Source organism: Aethalodelphis obliquidens, unplaced genomic scaffold, assembly GCF_003676395.1.
Source record: "Aethalodelphis obliquidens isolate GAN/ISIS:26980383/991018 unplaced genomic scaffold, ASM367639v1 scaffold25, whole genome shotgun sequence".
NCBI classification, from domain to species: Eukaryota; Metazoa; Chordata; class Mammalia; order Artiodactyla; family Delphinidae; genus Aethalodelphis; species Aethalodelphis obliquidens.
In genome coordinates, this window is record NW_020837969.1 from 34171018 (window position 1) to 34190405 (window position 19388).

Below are 19388 nucleotides of genomic sequence, written 5' to 3' on the forward strand. Positions count from 1 at the left end.
TGTGCTAGGTGCAGTGCATCTAATAAAGGATAAAGTATGGCCCCTGCCCTCAGTTGAACAGGGGTAGATGGTAATGTGCTGTTCACCTGATTGTAAGTCAGCACGACACAATGACAAATAGTTCTACAGGCATTCCCAGGGAGGAGCAATTATTGTGATGGGGCATTTTAATTTCTTCAAGCCCTTCTACTGCCCCAGAGCCAATCTCCCTATTCCAGCAGCAAAATAAATAGAAAAGGAGAAAAAGCATGCAAATACACTCATTAATCCATTCAAAAAATATTTATTAAGTGTCTACTATGTGTCAGCACTACCGGGGTGCTGGAGGCCCCCTAATGAGTGAAAACAAACAAGGTCCCTGCACTCATGGAGTTTGTAGATAATCAAAGACTAGCCTTAATCACACAAATAAGTATGAGCTGTGGAAAGTGCTGGAAAGGAGCAGTGCTGGGTCATATGCAAGTGCATAATAGAGGGTGTGGTCTAATCCCAGAAAGCAGAGAAGTCTTCCCTGGACCTGGGACAATGGAACTAAGAACTGAAGGATGAGTGCTGGTCATCGAGGTAAAGATGGAGGCCCGAGGAGGGCCAGCCTGCACAGAGCTCTTGTGCAGGGAGGGGGCTTGACCAGGACTCAGGCCTGGAAGGAGGACAGCAAATGGAGGGGTGCAGACATGGAAGGTGAAAGACGCCAGGGAGCAGGGTCTCACAGATCAGGATAAGAAGCTGTGTGTTTATTCTAAGAGCCATGGAGCTGTTGAAGGCCTTGAAGCAAAGAGGAGACTTGATCAGACATGGGCTTAAATGAACACTCCAGCTGCAGGGTGGGTAGCAGGATGGAGGGCTTGGGGTCAACTCTGGTGAAACTGGAAGAGCACTGGATTCAGAATCAGACATCACAGGTCGTATTCAAGTCTTATGAGCCAATGAACTTGGGCAAACTCTTCCTGAGGCTTGGTTTCCTCCTCTGGACACTGAGGCAGTTGGGAGAGGATGTGTGTGACTAAGTCCTGGCTCACAGGAGGCCTTCAGCCCATTTGTTTAATCCTATACCTTTTTCAGTGTTTCCTAAGCCTCATAGCCATTATTTGTCTGCCAGGAGGGGATGTAGGTGAAGGGTGTAGACCCAGTGCATTTCTATGTCTAGTTCAAAGAGCACACTGAGGCTCACCTCGCAGGCCCTGGGGTGGCGGGATCACTTAAATTATATCACTTTCTTTTTTCTCATTTGCAAATTGCAGACCTCAAAGACTATCTAGGGAGAGCTGACATGGCCTCCTTGACCTGCATCCTAAGTACTGAACTCTTGATCTAAGAATTGTTGGAATCTCCATCACAAATTGGTTGGCTTGTTCAAACAAAAGTGTTATGTTTTGGGACTTCCCTGGTGGTCCAGTGGTTAATACTCCACACTCCCAATGCAGGGGACCCGAGTTCTATCCCTGGCTGGGGAATTAGATTCCAAATGCCACAACTAAGACCCGGTGCAGCCAAATAAATAAGTAAATAAATATGTTTTTTTAAAGTATTATGTTTCCAAAATCTGGGCTTCTTTAAGAGTTTCAACTCTCTGCTAGGTGCTGGCTGGAATTGAGGATTTTAATTGTTCCATCCCTTCCCTTGTCATGATTGTTTTTCACTAATGAGTTAAGCTAATACGTGGCAGGCATAGGATTCAAATGCAGGGAGTCTGGCTTCACACCATGGGTTTTTCCAGGACACCCTGCTGTCCCACTATTCAAAGCAGGCTCAGGAGCTGAGGAGAGAAAATATCTAGGTTTCCACCTTTTAATTAGATGACGAAATAAAGCCATCTTTGTCACCATCCTCTGTCACAGATCTTAGAGGCACAGGAAAATCTTAGAAGCATCGGAAGCTCATCATACGTGTGATTTAGGTGTAAGGGATTCCTGGTACAGTGATGGGGGAGGTTCTCCTCCCTCCTCCTTGGAGAATGTCCCCTCCTTTTAGGGCCTGAACTATTTCTCCACCCACCTACCCAAATTTGTATGTTGAAGTCCTAACTCCCAGTGCCTAAGAATGTGACTGTATTTGGACACAGGGCCTTTAAAGTGGTAATTAAGGTGCAATGAGGTCATATGGGTGGACCCTAATCTAATAGGTGTCCTTATAAGAAGAGATTAGGACACAGACAACACACAGACGAGGGCAACCCTGAGAGGACACAGGGAAAGGTGATGCCTACAAGACAAGGAGAAAGTCCTCAGAAGGAAGAAACACTGCTGACACCTTGATCTTGGACTTCCAGCCTCCAGGACTTTGAGACAATACATTGCTGTTATGTAAGCCAACCAGTCTGTGGTACTTTGTTGTGGCAGCCCTAGCAAACTGTTACAGAGCCTAAGGCAGCTCTACCAAATCTTCGTAAAGTGAGAAAACCTGATTGCTCTTTGCTTCCCTGCTCATATAGACTAGAGTGGACCCTAGCAGTGAGTTTTCTCTATTTTGTGAACGCAGCTGCTTACGGATTCACAAGCATCTTTCAACCCAGTATCTCACAGGTCTCACGTTTACCCACCACGCTGTTGATGTGGGGTCTCTTCCTGTCTTTCTTCCCTCCTTTCTCCACAAGGATATATGAGGATATATAGCATTCTGGCAGTTAAGCTGCTCGGAGTACATAAAGTATTAATTCAGCAGCTGAGCACCTTTCACTACTTTATCCATATATCTTTGTGAGCTAAATGGTTTTCACATGCTCAAAGCTATATACCATTTCTTCAGGAACCTGACTTTCAAAGGTGTGGGCTTTAGATGGGGAGAAAGTACACTCTGCCCTCATAAAAGATCCCATAAAAAACATCTCTAGGGCTTCCCTGGTGGCGCAATGGTTGGGAGTCCGCCTGCCGATGCAGGGGACGCAGGTTCGTGCCCCGGTCAGGGAAGATCCCGCGTGCCGCAGAGCGGCTGGGCCCATGAGCCATGGCCGCTGAGCCTGCGCGTCTGGAGCCTGTGCTCCGCGGCGGGAGAGGCCGCAGCGGTGAGAGGCCCGTGTGCCGCAAAAAAACAACAACAACAAAAACAAAAAAAACAAAAAAACCCCACCTCTAACTGCTCTTTCCTCCTAAGTGATAGGTCTGCCAGGACTCTGTGCCCTGTAGGAGAGGGCGGGGCCGCTTCTCAGTGAAGGGCCAGGAGGTTGGCTCCATCGTCCCACCAGGCCCACTGGCATTTGGGTTAATTTTAGTCCTGGGGGCGGTCATCAAGCCTGGCCTCACCCTGGCTGCCACTTCTTGTAAGGCTTCAGGAGAATGAGTTAGAGGCATCTGCCCTGTTCTTTGGAAACTCTGGATGTGCAAACGCTACTTGTCTCCAGGTTTGGGCAAGCCAAGGGTGCTGCCAGGCCGTTCCATGGAGAGGCTGCATAAGCAAGGATAGAAGGCGAATGTGCATGAAACTTCACTAAAAAAATCCAACCACAAGACACTCAATGACACTAGGCTGTGTGTAGGTGTTACCTGACAGCAGAAACTTCAGAGCAGGAGGCCCACCTGGCCACAGCATTGGCCCTGGGGGAGATTCTGCCAGGAGCACAGGCACCTTGGGATCCTTGTTCTGATGGGTTCCTGTTCTTAGGCAGGAGAGAACTGGTCCTCTGCCTTTTAAGTCACGTCATTCAGCACGTCCCTATTGAATACCCACCTTGTATTATGCAAGAAGCGGGGGAATGGCTGATAGACAGATGTGCTCCCTGCCCCCTGGGCTCAGCAGTGTGCTTGTGCATGCAGCATAGGCTGTTTCCTTCCCTCACCACACTCTGTGTCTCCCTCTTTGTCCTTTCTTCCATTCATCTGTCCCCTGCATGCTCCACCTCCCAGAGGCTTAAATCGGAGGAAGACGCTGCAGGAAGAATGACGCTTATCTCAGGGCCTGAGTCCCTAATGGCAGGATTATATCATCCGGCTAGGAGATATTTTACGATAAATGACCATTTTATGGCCTCTCCAATTACAGAATCCTGAATCCCTTGCTTGTAATGAAATCTGCACAATGCATCTTACTGCTATAGCCTGGAGGCACATGAGAGCTACCCCAGAGTGCCAAGGACTGCGCAGTTAGAGACCTCCATGCTTGTAAATCAGCAATGCATTTTGTCATTAGCAAATAAACAGCTGAGTAGCACTGCATTGCTCACCTGAGGCTCTTAAGTACTTCATCTACTCAAGCACCTAGCTTAGTTCCTGCTTCCTGCAAACAGATTCATGTCCCCACATACACAGGAATAAGAGGCCTGCTGGCAGTGAGCCCCAGGGAGGTAGTGGGGTTTGCAGAGGGTATGCTGACAAATGTAATTGCTGGCAGCTGTTGGTCCCAGGGCTGCCAACCCTAAGATTTAACCCCTAACTCTCCAGGTGCTATGTGAGCTGAGGATAGATAGAGATCACTCTTGATCAAAAACAGGTGCTCACCTGAGGCTCGAGATCACTCCTGATCAAAAACAGGTGCTCACCTGAGGCCCACACCTGAGAACTTTGTCCCTGTTCCTATTTAATGCCTTTTCTTCTATTGCAAGACCAACCAACCATTTCACTTGCCAAGACTTGAATGATAGTAAGCTTCAGTATTAAATACTGTTCAGCAGTGTCAACAGTATTTCTTTGAAACTTCCTTTGTCAGCTTTAACAAAACCTCATCAGATCTTACTAAAAAGATTAGCATCCTGGTGTTTTACTTGGGTAATCCAATATTGCATCAAACTTGGAAGAAAAAAGAGGTTTAGCTTGCCTTGGAAATTCAAGGCAAAGTTACACTTGGGTGTTTTAAGAGGCAGACGGGAATGATAAGGGGTAGAGTGCCAGGACTGAGTGAGAAAGAGTAGGCATGGCCCTTTGCTAAGTCTGACCTCAGCCAGATGCATGGTGCCAGGAACTCAGCTCATATTTGCTGAATGAATAAGTGATAGCCCAAGGAAGGAAACTGATCAATGCTAAAATCAGAGTCCCTGTCAGGTCCGAAAGTATAAGATCTAGTTATTTCATCTTTGTTCTACACATATTTTCTTATTTCCTATTGGATAATTCCAGTAAAATTTGTACCCAAACTAAACTTGAACAAGATGTAAGGGATGTTGGTTATGGACAAAAAGAAGATTTAAAGGAAAATATTTGAGAAACTAGTAATTAGACTGATGAAAGCCCTGAATTCAACTGGGAGTAAAAATGCCTACTTGGTAGGTTATTGTGAGGATTAAATGAGATCATGTGTATAAAGCATCTAGCATAGTGCTGACACCTAGAAGGTGCCCAACAATTGTTAGTAGCCTCCTCTCAACACAGCCAACCTCAGTTGATTTTGAGCTGAATCAGAGGGCTGGTTTCTTTTACTTTCTTCCATTTCTAGAATTTCCTTCCCCTCTTAATGGAGAAATGTTACAGAGGAAAGGGATTATTACCTTTCTTTTGTTATGTAAAGAGACCTCATCTTTGCAAGAGCAAAGAGTTTTCTAATCACTTGGGTAAACTTCTGTAGAATCAGTCCTAGAAAACAGCTACTGGGAACTGCTATTTTCAAGAGCTTTATGCTGTTGCTTAGAAATGCTTCTTATTTTTCCAGGAAAGATACTTGGCTGTGTTCAAGGGAGTTTGGCTACTGTCAGTCTCAACTCCGTTAACACTTCTGATATATTCAAAATAAAAGACATATAAGAGAAATACCCTTTGGTGAACTTTTTCAATGGAACTGTGAATCTCTTGGTTTCATTTCATTCTCTCCTTAAAATGTTCTCTCAATTGCCTGTAACAAAGTCCTAAACCTCTATAATGGTATTCAAGGATTTTCACAATTTGGGCCTTAACTTCTTCAAAAGTCTCATCTGCCTGTCTCCCCGGGTCATACCTAAGCCTTCACATTTTTCTATATAGCCTTCCCCATCTCTCCACCAAACTCCTATTCATCCTTGGAGAATCTCTTCTGTGAATCTTTGTGGTACACCACAGAGCAAGGTTCTCATAGAACTTTCATAGTTCTTTTGCTTTCACAGTATTTTTCATGTTTTATTGTATTTCATGTTGATATAGTAGGCTTGTACAGTATCTAGTATCTAGTTGACACTAACTCTGTGTTTGTTGAATAAATGTTGTCTTGAATTTGGTCCGAAAAGTGGGGGAATACACCAATGTTTTACTGTTTGCACCAGACTGCAAACTCTAGAGAAAAAGACCTGGTCTTGGTGATTAGATTAAAGACCATGGAATGAGTTGACAAAGAACAGTAAATATAGTGAAAAAGAATAGATAATAATTTACATTCATTTAATATCTGCTATAAACTGGGTACTAGATGTTTTCAAGGATACAATTGATATAATCTTATTTAATCTATTCGATAACCAGGTGGGGATTAACACACTTACAAGTCAGTAAATGGGTTTAAGGGTAGAGTGACTTGGTTAGTGACTTAATTAATCATGGAGCCTAGATTTGAATCCCATCTGTTGCTCCAAAGTCCAGGCTGTTTGCATTACCCCAGTCTGGCTTGGAGAAGGGAGGCTACCATTGAAGCTATAGGCTGGCACTTGTTCGCAGCACGGGTTTGAGGGGGGAAGGCAGCCAGGAGATTGCAGGAATTAGTCAGTTGTGAGGTGATGAGTGCCTGGGCAAGAGTAATAAGCAGAGAGCGATCAATACATGTGATAGGCCCTGACAGGGAGGAGCCGGGTGCAGCACAGCATCTTACTTGGTCCTGAATGCAGTTGTTCGAGGGGTGGGGTGGGGGGACTGCAGTAGGGGCAGGGCACAGTCCTCAGCACAGATCCCCAGATGCAGCTGCTCCAGGCCCTGAGCTGGGAGACTGGCCAGCAGCGTGGGGAGAAGGAGACAAAAAAGACTCAGGTCCTGCAGAAAAATCATAATGTGGTTAATGCCTCTGTGAGTATCTGAGCCCTGACACAATATGTGGTCACGGTATTTCCCCCCAGCTATGAACCTAAACATGGCCTGCAAAAGTAATAGGTTGGATCCCATTTTCCTCCCAGGTGGGAGGGATTGTAGAGTCCACAGCCCCACAAAACCATGACCAGATGAGAGGATTGTGTGGGAGCTGTTTGGCTGAATATCACAGTAAATTGAAAAGCTTTTGACCCTGAGCTACCACTAAAACTGCTATGAGATCCTGTTTATGTAGCATGATTCCATACCTGTGAATTCTTACCACAATCATTTTGGCCATATATGCTGTTTGCCAGTCTATGATATTTGGCAAAATGTGTGGTCTGATGCTGAACGTAGAACTGGCCTCCTGGTTAACATGCGTCAAGTCTTGGGTCTTTACTCATTTTTTTTCTACTCTTTTCTGTTCCACCCATTTTCTATAAGGTCAAAGTAGTTTATGGACATGTACCAGATTCCTGGGGAGAGGCGGTAGGATAAGTAAGGACCCGGTCTTTTTGTAACTCCCTCCCTCCTACCTGCATTACTGGCCAACTCACTGGCAGTATATTCCTTTATTCAAATTTACCAAGATGGAAGTTGTATTTAACTGGAGATGAGAGTCATCATTCTTCTCTTGTAAAGTTGTGCTTTCTTTTTAGGAGGTATGATTCCTTTATAGGTATTTCATTCAATTAAAAAGAAAGAGAGAGAAAATTGAACTTTTGGCAGCAACATCAAGTGTTACGAATGAAATGAAAACACCCAAGCCAGTGCTCAAGCCTTTCATGTGGATTTATGATATTCCTTTGAACTCTTCATAAGTTCAGTGATTTTGAGTTTCAGTGACCCATGAAAAAAGTACTTTCATGAGGTGCTTTTGTTTATGTCCCAGACTTTTTTTTAAAGAAAACTGAAGAAATTCTGTTGGTGTCTGGACCTGGTCAACTTATAGACAACCTTTGCTGGCATAGAATTGAAGGTTTTTGATATGTCAATCATTGATATTCTGCTGTTACGTATGATTTTCTTCACTTTATATATTATAGACCTAGATTTATCATGCCTGACATTTTGGTTTTATACATACACTTAGGCTTGCTTGGAGAAGAACATGTTGGGGGCTCACTCATCTGGGAGCCTCACCCGGCATTTCACTAAGCATGTGGAGGGAAATAAGTTTGCAGAATATAATTCTAGAAGGTGGGTCACCTGTGAAATCACTTTAGAATTTGATATCCTTTAAAAAGTGGGGGGAGGGGTGCTGTAGGGATGAAATACCACATGTTAGGTGCAATGTGGGAATCTGAATCTTTTCCTCGTTTATTATGTAACGGTTTTGAAACCACATGTTCATCCAGCTGTTTCTCATCAGATTTGTTTTGTTTCCATATAAACACATACACATAAAATAAAACAATTTTAATGAAAAGAGAAATTCTCTTTTCCCCTTAAAGTTTCTTTGATGATGAAATTCATGTAAAGGTCTGAATTATGACAATGTACAAGTTAAAGAATTCAGAAGAGAATTAGAACAAAATTCAGTTTTGATTATCTCTTGTCTCCCTTTTTCAAATATGTTTCTTCATTCCTTTGCTCTCTATAAAACCACATGGGAGGGCTTCCCTGGTGGTGCAGTGGTTAACGATCCACCTGCCAATGCAGGGGTCACGGGTTCGAGCCCTGGTCCGGGAAAATCCCACATGCCGCAGAACAACTAAGCCCGTGCACCACAACTACTGAGCCTGCACTCTAGAGCCCGCGAGTCACAACTACTGAGCCCGCATGCCACAACTACTGAAGCCTGCGTGCCTAGAGCCCATGCTCTGCAACAAGAGAAGCCACTGCAATGAGAAGCCCGCGCGCCGCAACAAAGAGTAGCTCCTGCACGCCGCAATGATGAGTAGCCCCCACTTGCCACAACTAGAGAAAGCCTGCATGCAGCAATGAAGACCCAACACAGCCAAAAATAAATAAATAAATAAACTAATTAATTTAAAAAAAAGGATTTTTTTTAAAAAACCACATAGGAAAAGCACAATTTTGAAATAATATTAGAAATCACAGTTTTTGGTTTCTTTTTTGTGAGAAAAGATAAAATGGCAGAAAAAGTGTGCTGATGACATCAAAACAGAGGAATTCTGGTTCAGAGCATGTTGGGAAACACTTACTTCTTACTCTTACCCTTGTCTCATTACTGGAAATTTGCCTGGGCGTATAGTCCAGTGTGTTTGTCTGACACATATTAACTTTGTATACAAAGACACGTAGCTGTCCTTGGGTCTGGCCCAGCAAGTTCAAGAATTGTAGCATTTCCAGCAGTTACAGCTTTGCAAAGGGACAGAGCACATTGTAAGACATTTTATTGTACTTTTGCACTGAATTTCATTTAAGTAAGAACAGTAACTTAGATTTCTATAAAAATTTATACTTTTAGTAACTTAGATTTCTATAAACTTTATGCATTCCCTCATGTAATCTTCACAAATTGATACCCCTTTTACTATGAATTTAAGGCTCAGGGGATTCTGACTCCACATAGATAAGTAAAATGGGTGTCATGCATTGGGGCTCATTCGTTATGGCAAATCACCCTACTACACTGGGGACCAGTCAGCTCCTAAAGGTAGGATAACTAGCTAGGCCAGCTCCAGTTAGCTCTGACCTCTGCGTTAATGCCTGTCCCTTTTGTCTTCTGACTTACAGGGTTATGGGGCCATATAAAAAGTAGATAAGGCAGATTCTACATAAAATGGAATCAAGTCTCATAGAGTGTAGAATGTTGGCGGTAGTGAAACCTTCCATACCATGTTGTCCAAACCTGACTCATGGGCAACATCCCTGACTTCCCCCCCTTCCAGGATACTTCCAGTAATAAGGGACACAGCCCCTCACATGTAGCTTCTTCAGCAAGCTCGTCACCTGCATGGATATTCTGGTCCAAGCCCCAAGACTCTCTTACCTGACAACTGAATCTTATAGGTCCTCCTGTCATCACTCTTGTCCTGCTGCAAACTCCATGATCTATTCTCCACATAGCAGTAGGTGATCTTTTAAAATGTAATCAGGCCAAGTTATTCTCAGGCTTAAAATCCTCTAAGGTATCCCCACCAGTTAAAATCTAAATCCAAATTCTGAGCATGGCCTTCAGGCCCAAAGACCTGGACTCCCGCCTTCATGCTGAGCTCTGGTCCTTAGTGCTCTGCACCAACCACGAGGATCCTCTCACTGCTCCCATTTCACGACCTTTGCCCTCTCCCCAGGCTCCCCTCCCGTCTTTGTGGTACGTTCCCTCATTGTCAGGTCAATGCTCCAACATCATCTCCTCAGACCACCCTAACTAAAACATTTCCCACCAAGCCGCTTGCAAACCCTTGACCTGCTTTCTTTTTCGTCACGGCTCTTTTTGTTCCTTTCTATTATTTAAAACGTTTATTCATGCAGATGTTTACTGTCAGCCTCCACTCACTCCATGAGGTAGGGACTTTTTCTCATTCATTCTCCACTGTGTTTCCCAGTGTTGTCATCTTGTAGGTATTCTATAAATAAATTAAATTAAAATTAATTAATCAATTATTAGAAAAATTTCCTTTCCATTTCAAGATTGAATATATGCAGAGGTGAAAGATGACTCTAAGATTCCATCCCTGGGTACCTGAAAGAGTGATGGATGTGGGACATGAGGAGTTGTAGGAATACAGAGTGGATGGCATCTAATGCCACCCATTGAACACCCCCTTACTCAGGAGATAGGGTTCATACAGCCAGCATGTCAGGGATTGGAATCCACGTCCCCTCATTTCCCTGCTTTGTGTTCTTTCCAGGACATGACATCATTTCATCAGCAGGAAGTGAGGTTGGTGTACAAATAAAGGAGAGATGATGAATTTGGCTTTGGACATGCTGAGTCTGAGGTGTCCCTGGGACGTTCACCAGTTAGTTATAAAAACTGAAACTCAGAAATGAGCTCAGATACCTGCATTGATTTTGTAATTGAAATGTGGGAAAGAATGAGATTGCCAAGGTAGATAAAGAGCAAAAAATAAGAAAAGGGAGAGAAGAAGATGGGGAGAAAAAAAAATAAAAAAGCAAAGGCCAGAACATTTGCATAAGGGAGAAATTTGCGGATAAAAAAAAGGATGCACATGGTCTCATGAAGTCAAGGAAGAAAGAAGGTCAATGGAGGGAAGGTCAAGTAGGACAAGGACAAAGCTGGAGGAGGGGCAGTTTCAGCAGTGCAGGGTCAAAGGTCAGATTGCCAGGGACCCAGGTCCTGAGGATGAGGCCTTATTGGTTAAGATCACTGGAGTTAAACTGCCTGGATTTGTACCCAGACTTCAGCATTAACTGTAGGGCCTCAGGAAAGATTTTTAATCTCTCTAAGCCTTATTGCCTCATATACTAAATAGGGATAAAAGTATCATATTAAAATATTATGAGAAATAAATGAAATAATCCACTTAAATTGTTAAGCCCAGTTCCTGATGCATAGCAACTGCTCAATAACTTTAGATATCATTTCTCTCTCTCTCTTTTTTTTTTTTTGGCTGCGTTGGGTCTTCGTTGCTGCATGTGGGCTTTCTCTAGTTGTGGCGAGCAAGGGCTACTCTTCGTTGCAGTGCACGGGCTTCTCATTGCGGTGGCTTCTGTTGTTGTGGAGCACAGGCTCAGAAGTTGTGGGTCGCAGGCTCCAGAGCGCAGGCTCACTAGTTGTGGTGCACAGGCTTAGTTGCTCCGTGGCATGTGGGATCTTCCCAGACCAGGGATAGAACCCATCTCCCCTGCACTGGCAGGCAGATTCTTAACCACTGCACCACCAGGGAAGTCCCAGGTATTATTTCTTTTGGTAAGAGTTTGGAATATAAAGGAAGGAGAAAGATAAGATATAAATTGGGGAGATTAACGGAGTTCAGGGAAGACCTCTTGAGTGAACAAAATCCTGTAAAGAAAGGAAAAAGGTTCATATATTTAGACACAGGGCTTAGTGTTAGGGAAGAGAAGATAGATGTTGAGATAGGAGCACAAAACGGATGATAAGGATGAGAAGAGAGATGGGTATTTTGATAAAGAGAAGGTCTTTCAGTGCCATCTTGTTAGATCAGCCCATGGCCCCCACTTGTTGAGAGCTTGTGAGTGCCTCTTTCTCACTACGCCACATGGGGCTGATAATTCCAACTTCCTGAACTGATACTGTTTGATAAGCACTGCCAGAGCTAAGGACAGAGCTCTGTAGAGGTGTAAGAAAGCCTTTACAAGTGGCCACTGATCAACAGTGAATCGAGCCGCCATTCATGCAACACAATCATTAAGAATCTCAGGGCTGGAGGCATCTGAAAGGCCATCTGGCCCAAGGTCACCTGAATTCCCTCCACAGCATCTCCAGCAGGCAGTTACATATAAGCTGCATTTGAACAGCATCCCATTTGGTATCTTGCAAGCCAGACCTTTCTTTCTCAGGTTAGACTGTTCAGCACAGGAATTCTCCCACTGATCTGCCATAGACTTGAAATTGCCATTTTCAATCACTCCTTAGGCTTAACAGACTGAAGGATTCTTTTAAACCACAAATACATAACCTGGGGATGGAGATGCTGGTGATGCCTTTTCTGTAAGAGTCCTTGTCAGTCACAAAGGATGACTCCAAGGAGGGGTAAATCTAACGTGCGGTGGGAGGGCTGCAGATGTTAACATCTGAGGATGCTTAACACCAAGGGATGTTAAAGAGCATAAGACGCTGCTACAAAAGCCAACATGAAAGCACAGGGTATTCAGAGGAAGGGAAATATTGAAGTCATGTTCATCCTTTGTCTTATTCTGGCCCCAGGTGGGCACTGGGGTGTGCCACCATCTAAAGAGGAGCCCGGACTTCCCTGGTGGCGCAGTGGTTGAGAGTCCGCCTGCCGATGCAGGGGACACGGGTTCGTGCCCCGGTCCGGGAAGATCCCACATGCCGCGGAGCGGCTGGACCCGTGAGCCATGGCCGCTGAGCCTGCGCCCCCGGAGCCTGTGCTCCGCAACGGGAGAGGCCACAACAGTGAGAGGCCCGCGTACCAAAAAAGAAGAGGAGCCCAGGCCTGAGCATTCACTCCTTGCCCTCATGTAAACGAGGACATTTCAATTACTGGCAATGAGGTAGTCCATTGAATCCATTTAAATGGACCCAGCCAGAGGTTCATGGATCTGGTTTAAGCTAGGATAGCGGAAGGTATTCTCAGTCTACCTGAGGATAAGACTTCCAACCAGCCATGTAACCCCACCACAATCCAAATGGAGCCCAGCCCAGCCCAGCCCAGCCCAGCCCAGCACTCTCTGAGTTCAGCTAACTCTGAACTTTGTTTTTCCTCATCTGTGAAATACCTCACCTATTAGAATGCAGGGAGGTAGAGTAGAGGGCCTTGGGTGGGTCTTCCCACTTCTAAATTCCATGATAGAAGATCTCCCTGGAGACTCAAGAGATCATAGCAAGGAGGCAGGTAGGAAAGGAGCAACGGCAGCTCCAGAATTTCAACCTGTGGCAGACCTGGAGCCCATCTGTTTGGAGGTTTGACAATCTGGAGAGCTTGTCACATAGTTCCATCTGCATGGCAAACAGCGGTTTTTACTTCGATTGCATAAGCATTAGTGGGAGTTAAGGGAGGTTGACAAGCTCCCTGCAAACAACCCTTGTGCCATTTTGGGAAATAGGTCCTGGGGGATGATGCGGCCATTCCTCCAGCTCTCACTCGGGACAATCTCCATACCCTGCATTCAGCTTTAGGAAACGGAAAGGCTCAGCAGTGGCATTTGAGTATTGTCACCACCATCAGAAGATATTCCTTTTTCATCAGGAAACTTTGGTTATCACTAATTTTCTCTTCTGCCTGAGTGTATGATGTGAGTTGGTTAAGATTTGGCCAAGAGAAGCATAAAAGAGAGACTAGACAATTTGTTAAAAATAAAAAGGGTGATAAAAGTTTTAAAAAATCCTTTTCTTAATTCAATGATGAAATATGGCTGTTAATGGAAAATGAATTGGTCTACTCCGGCCATAAACACTTTACGTTTATGTTAATCACACTAACGTTAATACCAAACACTGTGAATCTATTAATAGCCGTCTTCATCTTCATAGTACTTTACCAACAACTAATTAATTAAGCAAACCTGTTTTAACTGGTTGCCATGGTAGCAGAGATGCACAGAAATGGTTGCATCCATGAAATTCATTCTTAGCTCCTGAAATATAATTCAGCTTGGGCAATAAGTTATCATTATGCAGCACTATAATGTGTTTAGAACGATAATTACTATGTTAGTAATGAAAAGATTTGCGAGTACACATAAATACATGCAGTAGTAAATATTTAAAAAGATAATTTTTATGCTTATTACCTATAAAATCTTTTCCTCCACTGAATCTGGTAGCCAAAACATGACAATTTCATCTGTAATTATTACTCTGTTTATACCTTATCTACTGTGTTTGCTCTTCAGTACCCATCCTGAGAAGATGGTCATCCAGATGAAAGAGGCTTCCAAAAATTTGCCGCTGAATAAGCAGTGAGGAGAGGAGTTGCGGGGCAGGGTGGGGAGATGACAGTTGCCATCTTCAAGGGTCTGAAGGCTATTGGAGTGGAAGAGGAATGGGAGTGGTGGCTTGACCGCTGGTGTCCAGACCAGCGTGAATGGCGAAGCTACAGGGAGGCATGTGTGACCTGCGGCCCCATGGCACAGGGGTTACATAGGATGCTCTGGAGTCAGGCTGGACCTAAATCCAGATCCCGTCCTTGCTGTGGTGGGGTTAGTTGCTCAGAGCCACCGGCCTGCTGCATGGGGTCGTGTGGGGATTCCCAGCTAATGCACGGAGGCCTCTGCCTAGCACAGAGTAAATAGAACATGAGTGTTAGCTCTTTATTAGTGGAGGATTTTTACCTGAAGTTTGTTAAAAATAGAATGGGCTGCTTTGTGAAGCAATGACTCACTTCTCTGTCAACTGGAAATAATGAAGCAGAACCTGGATGGCCACCTGTTAAAACTGCTGTATAAGGGCTTCCTGCCTTGAGGGTAAGGTTGAAATAGATGATTTCCAGGTCCACGATTCCATGAATTTGGGGAGGAGGGGAAGGAGGAAGGACTTCTATTTTCATCCTTCAACCTTTGCTTCACTGGATTCTTACTATAATGTAATACTTGGGTGAACTAGGTTTGTGACGTAGTGTTATTGGTAAAATGGTATTATATGGAGCAAACTGTTCTCTTTCAGAAAGAAAGTCCTGAGCTAGCCTTAATTCTAAGAAAGACGCTCACTAATTTGACTGTTTAGTCTCTGCCAAGTTTTCCTCCGAGACCCTTTAGGTCCTTTTCAAATGGAGATGTTTTTCCAACTAGTTTCCTTAAGTCTGTGGCTCACTGTGTTCTAAAATTACGTTATTTCCCTTATTATCCAGAATGTCATCTGTCTACAGTCATATTTCTCTAAATATTTGTACCTATCTTTACCTTGTCCTTTAAATCCTCATCAGTGAGCAGGCAATGAACCAGCCTAGGTTTGTTTTTTTTAACGTCTCAGCAAAGGTGTTTTTAATAAACACAGCCTAAGCTAAACAGCTCTGCTTCAGAGAATTCTTTCTTGACTAGAGTGGCAGCCCTGAGCTCCCGGGTGGCGGGTGGCGGGGCTCCCAGCTTACAGTCTTAGACCTGGAAGGTTTTCTGTTCAGATTCAAATGCAGCCTTGTTAATTCTGGTGAGGTCTGTGCTCAGAGCATCTGATGACGGTGCCTACCCCCCCCCACACCCCCACCCCGCGTCTCTTCCTGCCTTGTCGACTGGGCCAGGCCTCAGCTCTCTGGGCCTGTTTCCCGATCTCAGAAATGGACACGATCTTAGTATCCACCCTGCTAGGAGGACCCCCGAGGTTCCGCGGTGAGGTTCAGTGGGCGGTAAGGTCACAGAGGGACCAATGCGTCCTTTCTTCTTTCAGAAACAAACGCGCCTCATCGCGCTAACTGCCGACACCAGCAGCCTAGTGAGACCTGCCCGGGGGAGGTGTTTGGAGGGTGGGGAGGGTCAGGTGGACCTCGTATTGCTGCTTCGCATTATTGCCCTTCGCAGATGGTGCGTTTTTCACAAACTGAAGGTTTGTGGCAACCCTGCGCCGAGCAAGTTTATTGGCACCATTTTTCCAACAGCATTTGCTCACTTCCTGTCTCTGTGCTGCATTTTGGTAACTCCTGCGATATTTCAAACTTTTTCATTATTATTATTCTCTGTCGTGATGATCTGTGAGCAGTCATCTTTGATGTTCCTACTGCAAAAAGATCACGACTGGAAGGCTCAGATGACGGCTAGCAGTTTTTAGCAATAAGGTGTTTTTTACCGTACGTGTGTTGTTTTCGACGTAATTCTGCTGCACGCTTATAGATGAGGGTACAGTGTAAACGTAGCTTTTATCTGTACTCTCGCCGGGCTTTCCAGAGGAACATATCATCGGTGCAGCGGAAGGCTGCTCGCAGGGCCCCCGCAGGGTCAGTGGGCATCTCCGGCTGGTGGGCAGCAACAGCGTGCATGTGCACAGACGCGTACCCCGCGGCGTCCACCCCTCCGTGCCCATAGAACACGGCAAAGTAGGCGCGGTCCACAGAGTCCGATAGGCCAAAGAGCAGGTTGAAGGCTGGGAGGCACACGTGCTTGTCCTCCATCCTGAGGCGCGCATTACGGATGGCATGCACGGAGACGAGCCACTGCCGCTGCGGGACCCAGGCAGCCACGGGCACCTGCTTCTGCCACTGGCTGCACACTTCCCAGAGCCGGTCAAAGAGGCTCCGCACCAGGCCCGCAGCGTCCAGCAGGCTCACAGGGGCCTCCTCCTCCTCATCGCGATCCTCCTCCACCTGCTCCGGCAACTTCCGCAACTCAGAAAGGTCCGTCCGCAGCAGCCAGGCAGGTAGCAAGTGGCGGCCGAGCGCTCCTGCTGCTCAGGAAGCCCATGGCCAGCTCAGCTAGCTCATGGCCAGCTCAGCTAGCTCGCCTTTCACCTCCTCCTGGATCAGCATTGTCCCTCGGACCTTCCATGGCAACAGGCTCTCCGGGCCCAGCAGGGCTGGGAAGTCGCGGAGGAGTGCGTCCAGGAGGCTGGGGTTCTCCTCTGCCTTCTGGCTGTTCTGCTGTGGGGGTCCTGAGGCCATGCCCAGAGCATCCCCGGGGGCTGCTGCCAGGTCATTGGTCTTCATTCTGCCACTCGGCCGCCCGGCGCCCGCTAGCCGCTCCCCCCAGCCTAGGTTTTTAACAGTATGGGCTTCTTTCTCGTTTTTCTTTTTTTCTCTCTAACAACACCGTATGGTGACAGCTCTGGCCTAGCTGCTAAACGTCTGCCCAGAGCCGCTGAAGTCCACACAGTTACAGGCTTGTTTGTGGGACCTGGTGTCAGGTCCATCCCAACCACTCATGAGACTGCTACTCCTGGGAGTGTGGTTGTCACTATGACAACAGGCTGAGAAGACCAGGGATAGACTGAGAACTTTACAGCGAGGCTGAGAGGGAGCCCAGGGAAAAGGAAAGAAAATAAATCCTAGGGAGGTCACCAAGGCAAGGGTGCAGGGCTGGGTGTAAGCAGTACAGGTAGAAAGGAGACAGAAGGAGAAGGAGAGCAAGAAAGAAGAGGTTTAAAATCTGTCCTGATTCTCACTTTTAAGCCCTATGTCTACATAGATCCTTTAGATGCAATAGAAACCCTACTCCTTAGAAGAAATAAAAATTAAGGTTTGAAAAACAAAATATATTCTAAAAGAGAAAAGAAAAATGTCCTTTTACGGATAACCATTCTAGAATCAATCATTTACTATAAAAGCACCATAACAGCATCAGCAATATAAACTAGTATGGGCAATTTCTATAGAAAACCACAAAGGAGAAAAAAATTAAACGAGAAAACAATCTCATATCCAAAAATATGATGATTGTGTATCTCTAGCTATTAAATAACTTTCAGAAATCACATACAAAGTCTTTTTTCTGAACAAAATGGATTTGAAGATGTCCTGTTGTTTTGTGTGTGTGTGACAACTACGTGACATTTTAACCAAATGACAAAATTTAGAGCATTAAAGTAGCCCTCCTTATTGTTAAAAGTTTCAGAAGTTCTTCAACTGTAATATGTGCATATTCAACTTATATTCACAACAAAATGAGAGGCAAGTTCTACAGTCTGACATTAATGTTGAATATCCATCAACTACAAATTACTAATCCGTTTTTGGAAATATTTTTCATCTGAAAAAATCAGTAGCAGGTTAATATAGCTTAAATTACAAAAGAAGTCAACCTGGCTTTCAATTTTGTTTCTAAACGTTATATTTAACAAATAAACATAAGGGATAGATAAAACCACGTCTCATTTCTGAGGTGTGTGGGTGTGTGTTTGGGGTTAGTGTAAGAGGATGAAATGTTGATTTTTTAAAAATATTAAATTGCTCTACAAATCTTAAAGCATTTTATTTGTAACTCATTTGACAAGTGAAGACAGTGGCTGGAGTGAAGGGCCCAGATAGGACCCACTGCCCCCAGGTTGGCCTCCTCCAGTGGTCCCCGCTCTGGGGTCCAATGGCCTGAGCATCCAAGTCACGCTGAGCAGCAGGAAGGCCCCCCTAGAAGGTGATCATTGCTCCAAAATAGAGCAGATCATGGGACGTGTCCACCTAGGACATTTATAAAGTAAAATATTATGACGACGGTACTCAAATAAGTGTCTTTCAAGCTGTGCCAAGAGTCTGTAAAGGGTTTCCCCACCTGTAAGGCAAAGAGGTCGGGTTACATCATCTCTAGTGTTCCTCCTAGTCCCCTCTATGACGCTGAGACTTTGACTCGTGGTTTTATCTTCCACTCTTATGTACTTAGCATACACAAAAGGTCAAAATTTTTTTTTAATTGGTAAGATCAATGCAATAGAAGAGAGTTCAAAAATAGACCCACACATATATGCTCAATTGATTTTCAACAAGATAATTACATGAGGAAAGGGTAATCTTTTCAAGAATGGTTTTAGAACAATTGGCTATCCATGTAGGAAGAAAGGAACCTTGACCTTTAACTCATACCACATAAAAAAATTCAGTTGTAATGTAAACATAAGAGTTAAAATTATAAAACTTCTAGAAGCAAACATAGGAGAAAATCTTTGTGACATTATATTAGGCAAAGATTTCTTAGGAAACAAAAAAACACAAACCATAACAGAAAAAGTGGCAGATTGGACTTTTAAATTAAAAACTCTTGCTCTTCAAAGACACTTAAGAAATTGAAAAGACAAGCCAAAAACAGGGAGAAAATTATATGTATTTACAAATACAAATACATTTATAAATATGTATTTACAAAATACATACCTGACATAGAACTTGGATTCAGGATGTATAAAGAATTCTTACAACTTAATAAAAAGAAGACAAAAAGATTCCATTTTAGAAAATGGGCAAAAGATTTAAATAGACACTTTACAAAAGAAGACATATGAATTGAAAATAAGCA

The 19388-nt window shown here is 44.4% G+C and overlaps 1 protein-coding gene and 1 pseudogene across 1 annotated transcript in view; one reads left to right on the plus strand and one right to left on the minus strand.

The window, feature by feature from the left end:
* The window catches only part of PSD3 (pleckstrin and Sec7 domain containing 3), a 565935-nt gene that overhangs the window by 39007 nt on the left and 507540 nt on the right, over positions 1-19388 (plus strand). The gene's annotated exons all lie outside the window — the stretch shown is intronic.
* LOC113628930 (protein phosphatase 1F pseudogene) lies at positions 16013-17050 on the minus strand (annotated as a pseudogene).